The sequence below is a fragment of the Dermochelys coriacea genome, chromosome 7, assembly GCF_009764565.3.
Source record: "Dermochelys coriacea isolate rDerCor1 chromosome 7, rDerCor1.pri.v4, whole genome shotgun sequence".
Classification (NCBI taxonomy): domain Eukaryota; kingdom Metazoa; phylum Chordata; order Testudines; family Dermochelyidae; genus Dermochelys; species Dermochelys coriacea.
Genome location: NC_050074.1, coordinates 91,980,422 through 91,995,292, shown reverse-complemented (window position 1 = coordinate 91,995,292; position 14,871 = coordinate 91,980,422). Strand labels below are relative to the sequence as shown.

The 14,871-nt window shown below is 44.7% G+C and overlaps 1 protein-coding gene across 6 annotated transcripts in view; it reads right to left on the bottom strand.

The window, feature by feature from the left end:
• The window catches only part of STAMBPL1 (STAM binding protein like 1), a 41,482-nt gene extending 31,561 nt beyond the window's left edge, over positions 1 to 9,921 (bottom strand). For all 6 annotated transcript variants that reach the window (XR_005293876.2, XM_038408900.2, XM_038408905.2 and 3 more), the window contains exon 1: positions 9,792 to 9,921. The gene's annotated coding sequence lies outside the window, so the exon portion shown is untranslated. The remainder of the gene's footprint in view (positions 1 to 9,791) is intronic.
• Between the last annotated feature and the right edge of the window lie 4,950 nt (positions 9,922 to 14,871).

Genomic DNA, 14,871 nt, shown 5'->3' with positions numbered 1-14,871 from the left:
CATCGCTTTAAAGTGTAAAGCAGGACTCTAATCTTCATCTATTTTTATACATAAGGTTGTGAAGCTCAGCTGTAATAATACATCACATATAAAGTTGCTAATGACTACACCACTTTTTAAGCCTCTCCCCCCCCAATACTATTACAGGTCCTACTTGATTAAAATGAAGAATTAAAACACAATGATGTGTAGAATTGGTCATGTCTCCATCCAGAAGTGGAAGAGAAGCTGCTGTGGGATGGGGAGAACACAGCTGAGAAGAGTGTCCCAGAAAGCAGGAAGAGCCCAGTCTGGCACAAGGGCAATACTAAGATTCCTGACACTCCATGAACACAGACAACAGCAAGACAAGTAGTCAACTTTTTATTTCTGGTTTCAAGACATCTGGTGTGCAGCTCTTGCCAAGATTGCACCTACAGAGATCTCATCAAAAATTAAAGATACCTTCCTTGATGGCATCCCCAGTGATACCACCCACCGTCCACCACAGATGACCCTACTAGAATAGGGGGTTGAAACCAGCATCCCCTATCCTTGTGGGGTCACAGCCAAACCAATTGAAACCAAATACTCTTACACCCAAATACTGTCCCCAGATACTTATTTACTTTATTTGGAGTTGATAACGAGACTGTGACCTCCAGAACAGAAATTTGGCTTTCCAAATCTTAGTATTTTAACTGGCATTTCAAACAAAACACATATTTTTAATAATTATCCTACATTCTTTATGTGCATATAGTTTCTAATGAAGACAGCTGGGGACTTATACATAAGTAACTGCATATTAGTACACATGCTCTCCACCTTTATATTGAAGCTACTGAAGAAGCAAATGATCATAAACTTGTTAACTAAAGGTCCAAATTCTGAAGGTAAAAAAGGCATCCTTTGGGGGAAGTGTACAGCCAATAGATCCATTGAGAAATTCATGTCTCATCATTTCCTGGATGAGCGAAGGACCCTGAGGCTGTAGTTGTGGCTGTGGTGTGATCCAGAGGTTTAGCGAGGGAGGGGAATGGATGCCATCCCAGAAACTATGGAAAACCCGCACAACGCCTGTTTATCTCAGCTTTCTGAAACAGTCATGACTGGGTTCAAATGTATTAAGATACTGTACTCTGCAACAGTTTCTTTATCGGGGGACAAGCAGCTGGTCACTTCTAAGGGAAAGCTTTCAGAATGCTAACTGCTGGCCACTAACATGTAAGTTATTAAGATAATTCTTCTTTTCTTGACTTGTGGTGTCAAACTAAAAGTTGTATTTTTTTCCTCAGATAACATTGCACAAAGTTCTCAAAAGACAAGCAGAAAAGGATTTTTTACTACATTGATAAAATATTGCCAGTGCCAGGATTTCATGAAGCAGATATTCCTTTAGGAGTAACAACATTCTGAACTAGCCATTCATTGAAATATATTTACATTACATGCTTCATTACACCATCTTTCCAGTGGTCCATCAAAACTATGTCTGTAAAATCCCACAGGCAAAATCCCCTCCTGCAATACAAAGGAAAACAAAGAGGCACAGAGTGGCAGATAAGACCCCAAAATCAAGGAAAGTGGGCTAGAGTAGCAGTGTCAGCTAAAATTCATCAGCCTCCTTCCCCTCAGAGACCTGCTAAAGTCCCTCCACAAGACCACTACACAGGTAGGGCATCACAGATTAAGGAGAGGCATGTCAGGCCAGAGTGTGGGGGAAGCCAAAGCAACAGTCATTTTCACATGACAAACTCCTTGACTAAGCAGCAGAAATACCACCAGAAATGGTGCCACCAGCATCAACAAAGTTAAAATACCACTTGCAAAATTAATTTTCATACTGTATCTTGTAACCTACTAAGGGGCGAGGGACCTGCACTGCAAAGGGAAACAAGAAAGGGGCAAAGAGCAGCATGGAGGGACTGGCAATAGACTGCTAGGACCTGCTGTGTGTGGGGTTTTTTTTTTTTTTTTTTAATAATCAGCATTCCTTGCAGATTTCCAGGTTGCATAGTTTCAAGGCAGTATCCCTATCCTCTTCAGGGAAAATGCCTTAGCACAGTCAGGTCATGGTCTATGAATAGTGCTCCTAGGCTGCGTGGATAAAAATCAATGATTTAAAAAAAAAATTAAAAAATGAGTTTTTTAAATTTAAATCGGATTTTTTTGATAAAATGCTTTTTGAGGAAAAAACCTATCTAATGATAGTTTTAATTAAGATACATTATAGCTCAAAGATCTCTCATCATAGAATAGGGATTATAAATTCTATAGTATTAGACAATATATTCATGTAATGTTTAAGAAAAGTTTTGTAAATGAGTTCCAATAGTTCATGGATTAGGGGTCCAATTTTATGTGGTTCCTGGGGCTTGTGTACAGATTATTTAGGTTAATCTTTCTATCTACCCAATGGGACTCAGTGCTCAGTTTAGAACAGCGTTTCCCAAACTTGGTTCGTGGCTTGTTCAGGGGAAGCCCCTGGCAGGCTGCAAGACGCTTTGTTTACCTGAGCGTCCACAGGTACAGCAGCTCATCACTCTCAGTGGCTCCGGTTCGCCGTTCTCAGCCAATGGGAGCTGCGGGAAGCGATGGCCAGGCCCAATCTGCTTCCCGCAGCTCCCACTGGCCGGGAACAGTGAACCACAGCCACTGGGAGCTGCGAACGGCTTTACCTGCGGACGCTCAGGAAAACAAAGCGTCTCGCGGCCCACCAGGGGCTTACCCTGAACAAGCCGCGAACCAAGTTTGGAACCCCTGGTCTAGGAGATACCATCAGAGATGCTTAGTTTTGCAGTTGTTAAACTGTGGATTTGTGTGTCCAGAGATAACATGCTTGTTAACAGCAAAAATGTTTTTAAATAAATAATATAGAGAGGTGAGAAATAACAGACCTCAACCCTATTGTTCCTCTGCAAATTTGTGTACACAGAGTCAATCCCTTACCTCTCTCTGGGTGTCTGGCTTGTGAGTCTTGCCCACATGCTCAGGGTTTAGCTGATCACCATATTTGGGGTCGGGAAGGAATTTTCCCCCAGGGCAGATTGGCAGAGGCCCTGGGGGTTTTTCACCTTCCTCTGTAGCGTGGGGCACGGGTCACTTGCTGGAGGATTCTCTGCACCTCAAAATCTTTAAACCACAATTTGAGGACTTCAATAGCTCAGACATAAGTTAGGGGTTTGTTACAGGAGTGGGTGGCTGCGTTGTGCAGGAGGTCTGACTAGATGATCATAATGGTCCCTTCTGACTTTAAAGTCTATGATTCTAAATGCAAAGTTTCAAAAAGTTCAATAAACAGAAGATTGTTGGGGGTGGAACAGATCTGGACAAGGAGAAGTAGTCTGGAGATAAATATGAGAAGGGAGGGACAGGTGGTAGAAACAAAAGTGAAACTTTTTGAGCAGCATATACCAGAAGTCTTGAGGTCTTTCTGATTTGAGATCTACTATACCATTCTCTCACTAGAAGGGAAAACCTATAATGGACGCAGGCTGTAAAAGAGACCCAATTTGGGAATATCTTAATGAAGTTACCCGTGGGTAAGACAGGCATGTGTGCAAAATGCAAACAGTGCCACAAAGAAATGCAAGGCCTGGTAGCCCGAACGAAACAACATCATGAGAAGTGTTCCTTCTCAGGAGGAAGCTGCATTGAAAATGATGAAAGATACATGACTGAACATGCAGGATCTTCAGATTGGTAAACTTTTTTATTTCATACTTCTTTCTTAAGGACTTCCTGTCTTCCTTCTTGACTATTCTTGAATTCTCATGTTTGAGCAAAAAATATAGTTGTTACTCTATGGTACTAGCATTTTAGATGCAGTTGTGATAAAAAAATAAATAGCTGAAATAGGCAGATCTTCCTTTTACAATTTCAACTTTAAAGTAGTACTGAGTGTCAGTGAATGCAATAAGTAATACTAAGTGGTCATGTTGATTGTGAGGCCTCCAATTTGGAGAAGTTAAGGTAATTTGGGGACACCAGCTCTAAAAGATTTTAGCAAATAAAATTATCAGAAGTGAGAGTGCAGCACAGGCAACAATGCTCATAACACCCCACCCTTTGGGTAACCTGGTTGACTACTACAGTACAGCCATTACCAAATCAATCATGCTTGGATGGCACAAGGTTTAAATATGTTTGACATCAAGACAATACAGTTAATTGATTTCAAAAGAATTAATTATTTAAATGGCTTGCTCTTTCATGATTTTTAGTAAAAGGTGGTTGGAGTCCCTCTTGAAAGCATGAATTTACTTCTAAAATATTAAGTTTATGACAACAAAAATTGTGGTCTAGCAGTATTAAGCAAAACAATCAAAGAGACAAAAATAAAGACCAGTATGTTATTTTAACAAATGCAACTGATGATGCACAATAAAACCTAGATCAGTGGTTCTCAAACTTTTTTTTTCAGCAGACCACTTGAAAATTGCTAAGGGTGTCGGCAGACCACTTAATGAGCTTTCTAAATGTTGTTTGTATCATTAGCTAACTATTGTAAAGCGCTTTGGATAAAAGTGCTATCTAAGAAACACATAATAGTAATAATAATAATAATAATAATAAACTTTTTTTGTTCTACAAATAAAAGGACACAACTCATATTTTCATATCAGTAGTTTTACCTTTCTTATATGATGGATGTGCCCTCTCTCCCCGGCTGCAGGGGCTAGGAAGGAGAGGTGGTCTCCTCCTTTCTCCCCCACTGCAGTAGCCCCCGAGCTGGGGCAGGGAAGAAGGGCCATCTCTCCCCGGCAGCCGCAGCCCTGGAGCTAGGGAAAGTCACCTCTTTCTCTGGCTGCCGCAGCCTTGCGCATCCCAAATTTCCCTCACCCCCTCTTCTCACCCTACTGCTCCCCCCCAAAGGCCCACCACCTCACCTTACACGTGCATCTTCTCCAGGGTCCAGGCATCTAATTAGTGGAGCCATGCCTGCCCTTCATTCTCTCATGTGTGGCCGTCCAGACATGCACCTTAGAGGGAACTATCCAGGGACCACCTGAATGGAGCTCGCGGACCACTGGTGGTCCATGGACCACAGTTTGAGAACCTCTGACCTAGATCATTTATCCTAGATGATTTAGAATATTTCATGCTTATAAGCACACTGAAAGTCATGTACAGAAGAATTTAGAGTGTTTTAAACAAGTACTATTTTTCTCACCAAAAAGAAATTGGCAGATACTTGTAACACTTCTTTTTTTATATATTTGCTGTGTGTGTGAATTCTGGTCACAACTCTGCAAACACTTAAATACATGCTTAACTTAAAGCACATCAGTAGTCCCTTTGATTTCAGGCACTTTGATTCGTGGTTAATTCATTTTATATACAGGTAGGGTAAAAATATACTTTAAAAAAATGGGAGCAAAGTACATCCTTTTAAATTTGGCTTGTGAATAGTGTTTTTAAGGCACTTGTGACTGGATTATAATTCTAGACTACTTAACAGAGCCAGACAAATAATTTAAAAAAATATTCACCCCGTATCATTTTTGTCAAATAATTTTTTAACAAACATTATTCAACCAATTCTGTGGGAAAACAGACATTTGTGCTAATGGGTAGTAATGGCACAATTAACTTTTCTTTCCTAAGACAAAGGTGTTCTACTTCAGTAATACCCATATTGCACAATTCCTCTGACCTGATAATCAGAGCTAGAGAAGAATCTACAATTTACAGAGAACTAAAAGAAAATAATGTAATTGTTCATAAATGTAAACTATTATTCTGTATAGTGTTGCATTCATATAGGATATATGAGCAATACCGGTCTCCTCTTCCAGTCACCAATAAATAAAATTAATAAATAAGATTGGGGTATTGTGATAATCCCTCCTTTCGCCACCATCAGCTTGAAGATTTACATCGGTAGCTACTGTTTATAGGAGCTGTATCCCTAATCTCCAATACTTTAATGGAAGAAAAGGCAGAAAACATTTTCCCTTAATCAACTAAAAATCATCCTATTGATAAAAGTATTTAAAAATAATATAAAGCTGGTTTCTGATTCATTTTTAATCAGGAAATAATATCCAACTACCAGGAATCTTAGAAGCAAGCACCCATTGCTTTGATATAATGAAGTGATAATGTCATTAACACTGGAAATTGTGACCATAAAATTTTTCTGAAAGATTAACATTTATCTATTTATTAAAAATAAATAAAAATACATGTATTAGAAAGTAACACACAATATCAATACAACATTTGACAAGGAAATAACATCCGAGTCAGACAAGTACAAAGAAACCTGTTTGTTTAAATGTTAAAGAAAACAAAGGCTCAGTGTTTATTTTTATCACACTTTTTTACAGTTTCTTTAACAAAATTTGCCTAGTCATTCCCTCAACAGCCCAGGATTTAACTATATCTTTTTAGCTCGGGCTATCAATTTTCCCTAAGATGGTAATCAATTTCCAGGAAATGCCTTACGACCTGATGTTGCACATATTTTATGCATGGAAGTTAACTCACATGAGAAGTCACTTCAGTAGAGTTACTCATATGTATGTTTGAAGGATCAAGCTATTACATCCCATTATTTATTTCATTATCACAATATTTTAAAATAAAAATCTCATGTTTACAATTATTTTAACTGGCACAATATTATCTGTAATATGTTCAGTAAAATTTGTGCAATTATAACTAAGCAGCATCTACAAGAAACATTTTCTACCATCTCAAGTTGGCTATGGGACCACAGGTGCCAGCTTCCAATTTTCCCCAGGAGTGCTCAACCCCAGCCCCCACCCCCACTCCACCCCAATCTCACCACCTCCTCCTGTCCCCACTCCACCCCTTCCCCCAACCCTCACCCTGCCTCTTCCTGCACCTGCTTCGCCTCTTCCCTGCCTCTTTCTGCCCCCTCCCCTGAGCATGCCCCATCCCAACTCCTCCTTCCCAGTGCCTCCTGCACGCAGCACAGAACAGCTGATCTGCGGTAGGCATTGGGAGGGATGGGGAGGAGCTGATTGGCAGGGCCACTGGTGGGCGGGAGAGGGGATGTGGGAGGGGAGCTTGGCTGCCTTTTTTCCCCCGTGGGTGCTCCAGCCCTGCAACACTCAGCAACATAGGCTACCGTAAAAGCTAAAACCTGTTCTCTATTCCCTAGAAGGACTTCTCACAGAATACTGAATCATGTTCAAGGTCTTAGCCTTTATGTTCAAGAGCTTCATGGCCTGCGCCCAGGATATCTAAAAGATCCATTTAAGCTCCAGGATGCATACCAGAGGTGCTGGAACAGGGGGAGCCAAGGGGCCATGGCCCCATCATTATTAAAAGTGGGAGGGCTATGCCCCCCACTTTTTACCGGCCATAAGGGCGAGTGACGGGGGGGCGAAGAGGAGTGAGCGGGGGGTGGGGCCTCGAGGGAAAAGGCGGCATGGGTGCTCGGGGAGAAGGGGCAACATTGCGACTTGGGGAGATGGTTTGGGTGCCTGTGGCTCCCTTCGCTTTTAGGGACCTTCTGTTGCCCCAATACATACCATGGTCAACAACTGCGTTCCACTGAGACAATTAAACTCATTAAGCGTAAAACTCATCTGTGCAGGAGACAAAGCTTTATTGGGGGCCATCCCAAAACTTTGAAATGAACTCCCCCAAGAAATAAGAACCATAATAAACCTTCCATTTTAAGTGCAAGGCATATTTTTTTGGCCTTACCTTCTCTGACAAATACATAGCAATGTGTGAATATTTAAATAAATGTATTTAAATAAATTCCAAAACAAAACATTCTATTACACACTTTTCCCCCTGGGGAGAGTATGAGAGAACAAACACGTGACAGATGTTAGTCACATTGCTTAATGCACCACTGGAAGGCACTTGGATACTAGGGCAGGGGTGGGCAAACTTTTTGGCCCAAGGGCTACATCTAGGTGGGGAAATTGTATGCAGGGCTATGAATGTAGGGCTGGGGCAGGGGTTGGGGTGCTGGAGGGCGTGTGGTGTGTGGGAGAGGGTGCAGTGTGCAGAAAGGGGCTCAGGTCAAGGGGTTGGGGTGCAAGAGGGATGCGGGGTGTACAAGGAGGCTCAGGGAATGGGGTTGGGGTACAGGGTGCAGGAGGGGTTCAGGCTTTGGCCCAGCGCCGCTTACCTGGAGCGGCTCCAGGGTGGCAGTGGGCTCCCTGCCTGCCTTGGCCCTGTGCCGCGCCGCTCCCGGAAGCAGCCGGCACCACGTCCCTGCGGCCCCTGGGGGAGGGAGGGCAGAGGGCTCCGCGTGCCACCCTCGCCTGCGGGTACCTCCCCTTAAGCTCCCATTGGCCGCAGTTCGCCATTCCCAGCCAATGGGAGCTGCGGGGGGCAGTGCCTGCAAGCGAGGGCAGCGCGCAGAGTCTTCTGCCCCCGCCTGACCCCCAGAGGCCGCAGGGACATGATGCCAGCCTCTTCCAGCAGCAGTGCGGGGCCTGTGGCGACATGGGGGTGGCAGTCCCGCGGGCCAGATCCAAAGCTCTGATGGTCGAGATCCGGCCCACGGGCCGTAATTTACCCACCCCTGTACCAGGGTGATGGACCATGGTACAAGAACCTGCATACTTTAAAAGTCTCAGGTTTCTGGACACTACAATTAAATATTGTTTCTATTTCATTTTTTTTACCCTCTTCTTCCACTTTCCAAACTGATAATGTTCTTTGCATGATTGTGTGTGTAATTTTAAAAAAATCTATAATCATGATGCTGCTGTTCTTTGCTTGACTACATATATAAGGCCTAGTCTATATTTAAAATTTAGATTGACCGAGCAATGTTGATCAGGGGTATGAAAAAATTTACATTCCTGAGTGCCACAGTTAAGCTAACCTAACCTCCGGTGTAGATGAAGCTGGGCTGAATTGAAGAACTCTTCCATCAATTTAGCTACTGCTTCCTGAAAAACTGGATTATCGGCATTGACCAAAAAACCCCTTCTGTCTATGTAAAAGCATCTACACTATGATGCTACAGAAGCATAGCAGTAGCTTTGCCGTTATGCCACTGTAGTGCCCGGACCATATACATGGCCTAAGAATGTGTGCAATTAAAAAAAAATCTATTACCATGATATTTTTAAAAACTAAAGAATATTGGATCAAACTTTGCTCCTAGATTTACATTAGAGGGCAGAATTTGGCCCATTCCTACTACAAGCCCTGCAAAATGTAGCGTCCTAAGTTATGACACCATGTCAGAGCTGGCCGTGGCCATACCTTGGCCGTGCTCCGAGTCCTGGCACATCAAGAGCTAACATGGATGTTGACCCCCTTTTCTGCCCGAGGGTTATGCTATTCAAAGTTTCTCCAGGTGCCCGCTATTGGTGCCATCTTACGGCTGTTGTTTTCCACAGGGCATAGGTGCTGGAACTGGGGGGGGGGGGGGTCCTGGAGGTGCTGCCTCTCCCCATGGCTTGAAGTAGTTTCCATTATACACAGGGTTTACAGTTTGGTTCAATGGCTCTCACCCCCCCCCTGTACAAATTGTTCCAGCGCCCCCACCACAGGGCTGGCACAACAGGATGCCATTGCTAATAGACCGGGGACGTTCCTGATTGCAGCTGCCTCCGGGGGCCAGGGGCTCTGGAACAATTTGTAGGGCTCCTGAGCCTTTAGGGAGGAAATTTCTGCCTCCCCCTTACCAGCAACCCCCAGAGGCGCTAGGTTTCGTTTCCTCCCAGCGCACCCCACGCCCGCTCCGAGCGCATCTGCGACCTTCAGCGGGGGAGGGGCGGCCGGGCGGACCCTCCTTGCAGCCGGCGGCGGCGCCCCAGTCCCTGCGCTGCGCGCTGCGGAGCGAGCGGGGAGGCTCTTACCAGGAAGCCGGGCTGGTCTCCCCGCGCAGGCGGCTGGGGCTCGCATCCGCGGCGGGCGGGGGGCTGCGAGCGGCAGGTGCGTTGCAGCGGGACGCGATGCGAGGGGCCGAGCCTGAGGCGGGCGGCTCCCCGCGGCCAGCTCCGGGGGCAGGGGGATGCCCTGCCCGGGCGCGCCAGCGAGCCGAGCGCGCAGGCAGGGCGTCCCCTCCCCCTCGGCGGCGGCGGCGGCGGCGGCGGCGGGGCCGGGTCGCCCCGCGCCCCAGGCGGTGCGGGGCACAGGCGCCCCCGGCCCCTGCGGCAGAGGAGAGCCGGTTCGGCGGCTCCCGACGCGAGCCCGCCGCAGTGAGCCGCGCCGCGGCCCCAGGCACGGGGAGGAGGAGGAGCTCCGCAGCCCGCGCTGCCACTCAGGAAGCAGCATGGCAGGAACAGCCTCCCCCTCCCCGCTGCCGCTCCGGCTGCACGGAGCGAGCCTGGCAACGCAGCCTGGGAGGCACCGGGCACCGTCCTCCCGCCTGGAGCCAGCGCCAGAGCTGGACCCCGGCGAGGGAGCCTCCCCCAAAGCACAGGGCAGGGCTAGTCCCCGCCGCGGGAGGCCGGCTGGAGGCGATGCCCGCAGGGGACAGGGTCTGGGGCAAGGCAAAGCCCCCGCCTCGCACCGAGTTCCCATCTTGGCCCCTGGCTGCCTCCTTCCAGCCCTTGTGTGGACCGTCCTGATAGGGGCCTGAGGAGCCCGCGGACGCTTGCACTGTGAATAACTGCGCCCAGGCAGGAGGGGGCTCAGTGTGTGTGTGGGGGGGGGGATTCTCCTGCTCGGAGCGATGCAGGTTTGCAAGTATTTGCAGGATCACGGCCCACGTCAGGCTGGTGGCTGGGGGGGGGGGGGGCCCTCTGTGGTGTGTCTCATCTGTTCCATTCACCTCCTCTGGGTTCAGGGTGCTAATTCAGTTAACCAAAGACTTAATAAAATGTATTTATGGACGGGTCTGTTATGTGGTTTGTTTGCAAAATGTAAAAAAAAAAAAAATTTGTAAAGGACAATGTATGAACTAAAGAGATAACATGTTGAGAAATGTGTTAGGAGAAAAGGCAACACCCAGGAGGCAGTTTAATGATAATAAACATAGCATTATATGAATCTGGCAAGCAAGATTAGCTTCAGAAGAATGAGAAAGGAAGGGACTTTACTCTCTCTCAGGTAATAAATTATAAGTACCCAGATTAGACAGAATGGATAGCTGATAAAGTGCAGGTGTCCTGTGCTGTAACAGTAGCCCTAGCATAATTTTCTCTCTTGACTCTCCTGGTTTATACTCTTGGTGCATACTTCTTAATGTGTAGCAGCAGTCAAAAAAGCCAGCAATGTTAGGAACCAGTAGGAAAGGGATAGATAAAACAGAAAAAATTATAACGCCACTATGTAAATCAGTGGTACACCCACAACAACTTGAATATTGCAAGCAGTCCTGGTCACCCCCTCTCACAAAATATAAAATTGGAAAAGGTACAGAGAAGAGCAACAAAAATGATTAAGGGTATGGAACAGCTTCCATATGAGGAAAGATTAACAAGACTTGGACTTTTCAGTTTAGAAAAAGATGACTAAAGATACTATGATAGAGGTCTGTAAAATTGTGATTGGTTTGGAGACAGTGAATAAAGAAATGTTATTTACACCTTCACATAACACAAGAACCAGGGGTCACCTAATGAAATTGATAGATAGCATGTTTAAAACAAAAGGAAGTACTTCACACAGTGCACAGTCCACCTGTAGAACTTGTTGCCAGAGGTATTGTGAAGGCCAAAATTATATTGGGGTTTTAAAAAAAAAAAAAAACCTAGATAAGTTTATGGAGGATAGGTGGCAAGATGGTCAGGGATGCAACCCCATGCTCTGGGTGTCTCTAGCCTCTGACCGCCAGAAGCTGGGAATGGATGACGGGATAGATCACCCACTGAGTGCCTGTTCTGTTCATTCCCTCTGGAGCATCTGCCATTGGCCACTATTGGAAGACAGGATACGGGGCTAGATAGACCATTGGTCTGACCCAGTATGGCCATTCTTATGTCCTGTACTAGCAAGTATGCTGTCCTTAGAAACCTTCTGTGTCTGCAGTGCTAACAGTAATACAGAGCAGGTTATTATCTCTCATATTGATACTATTATTTAGTTAAAGCCCAATACAGTATGTGCAAAGTGCTTAAGCTGATGTATCAGCTGACTGTGGAGTTTTCAATTTAAGGCCCGATTCTGCAAAGATTTAAAATGTGTGCTTAAAACCTTATGCACTGTTGTCACTGCTAATTCCCCACTCTGGCACTTTGCATGCAGAAGGTGGGGGCCTGCAAGGATTCTAAAAATTAAATACTGGCCACTCCAGGCTTGTATTAAACTCCCAAGGTTACAGCTTTTCTCTAACCTTGGATTGGTAGATGCTGCCACTACCTAAGTGCAGAACCCCTTTGAGAGCCAAGGAAGGCGCACTTGGGAATTCCTTCCTGTGGGGTATCCTCAAGCCCTTTTACCCCCCACCGTCCTGGGGAAGAGCTGAGAAAGGGGGGAGGGAGAGGAAATCAGCTATTGCCACCAGCTAATTAAACGTGCACAAACCTCTTAAGACACAAAAATCCAATTCTGTTCTTTAAAAAGGTAAAAATGTTTAATAAAAAAAGAAAATACATCTGGGAACTCAGGCTATTGCTAGATTTTAAAGAGCAACCACAAGGATTAAGCGCGAAGAATAGTTTTCTTGAGGTCCGGTTAATGGTTACAAGCAAAACAAAAGCACCTGGGGTTAGCACAGAGGAGTCCACAAGCCATGAAGAGATAAACCTAATTGTATCTTCCTAGACATTCCTAATCTATTTACATATCTGGGGTTTTAAATGAGTAGTTTCTAGGAATCATACTGATGATTCTTTCATATCTGTCCCCAAGCTTCTCACAGCATAGCTGTTGCCCTGTCGGCCTCTCCCCCAGAGAGCCACAGACAGACAAAAGGGGAGTCTTACTTCAATTTTAAAAAGTTCTAGCCTTCCCATTGGCTCTTTTGGCCAGATGCCCACTCACTTCCTTTTACCTATGCATAGCAGTGAGACTTTTTAACCCTTTACGGTAGAGCAATTAGAGAACAGCTACTAAGAAGGATTTTATAGCTACTGGTTGGCTGAGTGTCCATAAAAGGGAGCTTCCCCGCAACTGTGAACAGACCTATTGAAATCAATGGGACTATTCAGTGCACAAAGTTAAGCACATGTATACATCTGAGAGATTGGGCCCTCTGCAGGCCTTAGACCCTGGATCCTGCAAATGTCTCCATGAGTGGACTTTTGTGCCTGCTCAGAGCCCTATTGATTGTGTGGATTCAGTTGTATGATCTGGGCCTAAACAGATAAAATCCAGATGAAGAACAGGGGAACAAGAAGCAACGTGAAAGCAAAGTGACTGCAGTAGCTAGTTCTAATTAGTTCAAGTGAAATAGAAAATATAAAATTTATCCTTCCTCTTTCCAATGGCCTGGCCCTCCACACAGGTCAGAAAAGGAAGGATAGTCCAGTGGTTAGCACTAACTTGGGATTGAGGAGACCTCTGGTATGATCTTGGGCAAGTCAGTTAGTCTCTTCTTTTCTCAGCGGTAAAGTTGGAATAACCGGAGTTTTGGGAGGGTAAATACATTAAAAATTGTGAGATGCTTGGGTACTATGGTGAAGGGGGAAAAAAAACCATATTTGTGCCTAAGGTAGATACACAGGGTCTAGTTGTGGCTATATTCCTAAATTCTAGTGGCTGGTTCAAAAAAAGTGTGTAGGAAATGATATCATTTCCTATTACGTTCTCTCGGAGTTTTCCATAGGAGATGAAGGGTGAAGAGAAGTACCATAGATTGGAAGAGCTCTTCCACCCTGTCTAACAGAGCTCAGAAGAGTGGTGGTTCTTTCAACATTACTTTAAAAGCAGTCCAAAGAAGTTTCCCTGCCTTCTGAGGATCCATCTTTTTGTGCATACAAGTGCCATTGCAATCTATTTTTAAAAGACTTTTTAATCCTACTACAGAAAAATGGTTTTGACTCGGTCACTGATTTATGAGTCCATAATATTGCTTTATTTTAATTATATTTATTGTTTTGATCTGGAGGCAGTATGTATATTCAGTTGTGCTCTGGTGAAACATTTATCTCATGTCCTGGGGAAAGGATGCAATGTTTCCTTCAGGGGGGGAAAATGGGGGTTAACATTACATATAATGAATGTGGGCAAACGGGGTAATATACACAGAAAAGGAAAGGTGGTTTGTAGTCTGTTTTAACTAAAACCTACACAAGAGAATCAATAACCAGCCATAAATAAAACACACTAACAACAAATTTATCTAGCCTTTAAAATTCTTGATAAAAAAAAGTCATATGTAGTGTAGCAAAGATGACAGTTGTTCAAATAAGTAATGTAGCAAAGCGTGCAAAGTACATATTACATCAGAATACTACACCTGCCACTATTTATGGTCTTGTGGTAAAATTTGTTAAGGAAAAATTCTTCTGATGTCCATATATGTGTTTCTTTCACAGCTGCTGGTCTCACTTTACAGCATCAGGGACCAGTCTGACTAGAGCATATCCACACAATTGGCCTGATCCTGCAGCCTTTACTCATATGAATAATCCCATTGATGTCAGTGAGACTACTAATGTGAACAAGGGCACCGGGAGTGGGCTTATTCTTAGTTCACATTTTAAAAAGTGGTAGGGCTAGATTCAGTCTGGCCTTGTGTAATTACAGTATTGCCATTTCTTAACATTACAGAATCATAAATCAAGGTACAAAAATCATGCGATTGACTTACAAATCATGAGATTTAAAATATTACATTTGGGTTCTTTTTATTTACCTTCTGGTTTTTGAGCCTCTTAGTGCAGGTCTACACTGCCGTTGGGAGTGAGCCTCCCAGCATGGTAGACAGACTTGTGCTATCACTAAAAATAACAGCATGGATGTTGCAGTCAGGCTTGATAGCCGGAGCTCCGTCGTGAGCTGCAATGCACATATACATGTCCGGATCAATAGAATTTATGTCAGGGTGGT